This window comes from Nerophis ophidion, linkage group LG20 (genome assembly GCF_033978795.1).
Source record: "Nerophis ophidion isolate RoL-2023_Sa linkage group LG20, RoL_Noph_v1.0, whole genome shotgun sequence".
NCBI lineage: Eukaryota > Metazoa > Chordata > Actinopteri > Syngnathiformes > Syngnathidae > Nerophis > Nerophis ophidion.
The window spans coordinates 31,836,015-31,841,111 of NC_084630.1; the positions used below are offsets into that span (position 1 = coordinate 31,836,015).

At 44.4% G+C, this 5,097-nt stretch overlaps 1 long non-coding RNA gene across 1 annotated transcript; it reads left to right on the top strand.

Annotated features, from left to right (window-relative positions):
- The first annotated feature begins 300 nt into the window (after positions 1-300).
- LOC133538603 (uncharacterized) lies at positions 301-4,889 on the top strand. Its single transcript, XR_009803051.1, has 3 exons — positions 301-602; positions 4,324-4,525; positions 4,627-4,889. It is a non-coding gene; the product is annotated as an uncharacterized LOC133538603 (long non-coding RNA).
- Positions 4,890-5,097: the final 208 nt, after the last annotated feature.

Here is a 5,097-nt window from a genome sequence, read left to right on the forward strand (position 1 = left end):
CACCCATACTGGTTTAAATGTAAAAATTAGATATTGGGTTTCTGTCATGATGCAGAGTCGAACCCGCGTTTCCTTGGCGGCTGGAGCTGCGTGCACCTCTGCTGACAGTGCGCTAAGAGGCACCTCTGCTGACAGCTCACTCAGACACGTCCTCACTCGTGCTGAGTGCAGCACGCCCATGCAGCAACGAGCCTGCTGTCTATCAAGAATCAACACACCTGGATTTGATAAGAGGGAGCTGCATAAAGACCAGCAGACCAGAGGGATATTTGCCAGAACGTAGCCAATCTTTCACAGTAAGCATCACGGCTAGCACCCCTCCCTTGTTTCCTGCTCGCCTTCTTTGTGCTCTTCCTGGTTCGCGTGTTTTGATGTCCCTTGTGTCTTACGCAGTGTCTTCCCTGTTGCCTGTGATCGTGCCTTGCCTCACGGCCTCCACCCAGATCTCTGCTTGCCTCCCTCTACCCTCGACCCCTGCTTGGACTCGGACATTGTTGCCTCTCTCCAATCCCCGACTGCTCGCTTCCCTGCTGACTACCTCTTTGTCTTGCCCCTTGGATTTGACGAAAGATTCACACAAAACGCACCGACAACAACCCCTGGTAAGACTTACATTGTTATTTCTACACATCGTCCGCACTCATTCACTTCTGGTAGCATTACACCCCACACACTCATCAAGGTTTTCAATAAACCTGGTAAACCGCAGTTCTGCCTTGGTCTCGCATCCTTCCTACTGCCCGGTGCACAACAGTTTCACTATGTAAAGCGCTTTGAGTCATTTGAGTAAAAGCGCTATAAAAATATAATTCACTTCACATATCTTATATGTGTGACTGCCATCTACCGGTCACATTTATCATTAATGGTAAATGGGTTTTACTTGTAAAGAGCTTTTCTACCTTCAAGGTACTCAAAGCGCTTTGACACTACTTCCACATTTACCATTCACACACAGATTCACACACTGATGGAGGGAGCTGCCATGCGAGGCGCTAACCAGCACCCATCAGGAGCAAGGGTGAAGTATCCTGCTCAAGGACACAACGGACGTGACAAGGTTGGTACCTGGAGGGGATTGAACCAGGGACCCACGGGTTGCGCACGGCCACTCTTCCACTGCGCCACGCCGTCCCACCAAGTACTAAAACAATAGCTTTGAGGTCAGTAAGCACAACCAGAATTATTCCATGCATAAGCACACCGGGTTATAAGATGCACTGTCGATTTTTTTAAAAATTGAAGGATTTTAAGTGTGTCCTATAGTCCCAAAAATATGGTATATTTATACATGGATAGACAGATATTGCTGAAAGGGATATACCGGCTTTGGAGCAACATATGTTGCCATCCAAGCAACGTTATCATGAACGCCCCTGCTTATTTCAGCAAGACAATGCCAAGCCAAGTGTTACAACAGCGTGACTTCATAGTAAAAGAGTGCGGGTACTAGACTGGCCTACCTGTAGTCCAGACCTGTCTCCCATTGAAAATGTGTGGTGCAATATGAAGCCTAAAATACCACAACGGAGACTCTGGACTGTTGAACAACTTAAGATGTACATCAAGCAGGAATGGGAAAGAATTCCACTTGAAAAGCTTCAAAAATCGGTTTCCCCAGTTTCCAAACATTTACTGGGTGTTGTTGAAAGGAAAGGCCATGTAACACAGTGGTAAAAATGCCATCAAATTCTAAGTTAATGATTATGTGCGAAAAAAACACGTTTCTCAGTTCAAACATTGAAAGTCTTGTCTTTGCAATCCATTCAGTTGAATATAAGTTGAAAAATATTAGCAAATCATTGTATTCCATGTTTTTATTTACGAATTACACAATGTGCCAACTTCGCTAGATGTAGGTTTTGTAAATCCAGTAGTGTCTATGGATGTTTTTATTCATCCAGGTTATTGTATTCTCAGCGCATGCAATCGATTGCAACTGGACTGTTCAATTTGTCAATCCAGTAGAATATATTTCACTGAATACAAAACCTTCTAGACTTTTACAGCCAGGAAGTCATCAAAACAGGGATGAAGCATTGACCAGTACCTACTTGTTGATTCTAATCACCCACCAGAATTTAAAAAGAACAGTGAGATACCTGCCAGCGAATACATTCACACCAGCAGTCTAACATGGAAACTTCTGAATTAAAGGTCAAATGTCTTTGGCAATATTGTGTGCAGCTCAATCTGACTGACCACATTCACAAACATTAACTTGCACACGGGGAGAGCACCAGTGACTCTGGGCTCTCAGCCTTAGCGCCTCCCTGGTGGCTCCCTGGAGCTTTTTCAAAAATGGATGTGTGACGGGACTCCAGTTGTCCTCGTGTGGGGTGCAGTGCCGATCGATGCAAGACGCATGATAGCAGGTTTAACTCTGATTTATTATTTCAAAAACCATGTCTTGACAGCCGGTCGTGACAATTTCTAAATCGCCGGCTCTTTCTGCTCGTCGCGGCGCACCTTTCGGTGGCCGGTGGCTGCGTCTGCTGCGGGGGCTCATCTCGCTCTGGGTCGATCTCGTCGCTCCGGTGGTCGCTGTTGTCCGTTGTTCCTTCTCCTACTTCTGCCACGATTGCTCCTCCCTCTCCCCTTTTATGCTGCAGCAGAAGATGCAGGGATTGAGCACATGTGTGTTGTGTACGCACCTGACTCTGATGGCTGTAGTGTCGCTCCAGCCGTGCCCCGCCTCTCTGCTCTGCTGCATGCTCCGCCTTCTGGCGGCCATCTTGGGCAGGACCATAGTTTGCCCTGGCTCGCTGTCGGCTCTGCCTCTCCACAGTATGAAAATAGAAAAAGATGGGGGGGAAATTATATTTTTGTTTCAATACGGTTTCTGTAGGAGGACAACATGACATACACATCCTTAATTGTTATAAATCCCACTGTTTATATTAAACAATATTATCTAATGAGAGTATTTGTCACCCTGCCTTCGCCCGATTGTAGCTGAGATAGGCGCCAGCGCCCCCCGCGACCCCAAAAGGGAATAAGCGGTAGAAAATGGATGGATGGATGGAGAGTATTTGTCGAGCGTCGTTTTGTCCTACTAATTTTGATGGTTCTTGAACTCACAGTAGTTTGTTTACATGTACAACTTCTCCGATGCTGCCACAGAAAGACGTGTTTTATGCCACTCCTTCTTTGTCTCATTTTGTCCACCAAATGTTTCATGCTGTGTGTGAATGCAGAAAAGTGAGCTTTGTTGATGATATTGACTTCTGTGGAGTGCTAATCAGGCATATTTGGTCAGTGCATGACTGCAAGCTAATGGATGCTAACATGCTATTTAGGCTACATTTATGTACATATTGCATCATTTATTTTCCTATGTCCTCTGTGTATTTAATTTGTATCTGCATTTCTCATGAAAAAATATCTGTACGTAATATTGGCTGCATTTCTTAGTGGTTTGTGTGCCATGTTGTTCCAGACCACAGCAAACCTTACCTAGCTAATATAGACACTTATATCATGCGTTGACTTCATTATATCATTTATAGATGGCTTTTAATTTTTTGCTTCTCCAGACCGATTTTTATTTTGTATTTTTCGTCCAATACGGCTTTTTCAACATATTGGGTTGCCGACCCCCAACCTCAGCATACCCTCTGGTAAACGCAAGAAAAAAGATTCCCTGCAAAAATCTGCGCTGACTGTCCTAAAAGTGCACGCATATGCAACTTGACACACATCAGGCCTTTACTTGGACATAGACGGGTGTTGCCGGCACTGAAGCGTGACCGGGGGTTGTAGAGCATGAATCAAGATCACAATAAACAGAATTAAAAGGAACATCAGCATTTCTCACAATATATTATCTGTATGTAATATTGGCTGCATTTCAGATAGTTTTGTGTGTGCCATGTTGTTCCAGACCACAGTAAACATTGCCCAGCTTGCATAAATTGTTATAAATCCATTAGAAGAAAACAGCCTGCCATTTCCTTAAACTTGGACACACACATCTATACCTTTGGCCATTCTAAGACAGTCATTTAAAGGAATAATCTCAACCCCTGAGAAGCTTTACTAGTGTTTTCTTTCCAATGTTGTAAAAATGTGTAAAATAAATATTACATTTCAACATTTCTGACAAGGAAAAGTTGTGTCATCCTGTGACACACAGTCATATTGACAGTAGGCTAATAAAGCTATTATAGACACTTATAACATGTGTTGACTTCATTATATCGTTTATAGAAGGGTTTTAATTTTTTGCGGCTCCAGACAGATTTTTTTGTTGTATTTGTTGGTCCATTATGGCTCTTTCAACGTTTTGGTTTGCTGACCCCTGACCTAAGCATACGTTCACAGCGCAAACGCATGCCGCTGCACATTCTTCATTGAGCTACGCGGAGCACGCCTCGGGACATGCCAACGGGCGCTCATCTCCTACTGCAGCTGGAGGCTGCAATCTATCAGCAATCAGCACACCTGAAACTGATGACCAGACCTGCCTTCATAAGCCTGCTCAACCTGCTATCCCGTGCCAGAACTTAACAACCTGTCCTGTATAGTAAGCCGAACAAAGCAAGCTCTATGCACGTCTTTCTCTCTGTGTTTTTTCACCCACCTTGCTCAGTCAACTCATGTCCTTCTCGTCGCCCCTTCCTGCAGCGTACCTCTGTTTCCACGTCACGAGTTGTGTGTCTCGTCTTCCCGCGTTCCCTCCGTTTCCCTGGCTGCCTCTTGGATCTCGACATCCCACCTGGACACGGACCTCTGACGCCTCGCTATCGCCCCGACTACCTGCTTGTCTCACGGACCTTCGAGCATGCTTTTCCCTCATTGGACTCCCGCCTCTCTTGCTCAACTCTCACGGTAACACTCAGCTTTAAATTCCTGCACATAGTAACACACCATACACTTTTGGATTTAGTCACAAGCCATTCTCTAGTTTGTTTTATATATATATATATATATATATATATATATATATATATATGTATATGTATATAATAAAACATACAACTAATACTATGCCCCTGTTGTCTGTGCCGTCTCCTTCACTCTGTACATGTAACACATACCCTGTGGTAAACGCAAGAAAAAGCTTTCCATCCTAAAAGTGCACGCACATGCAACTTG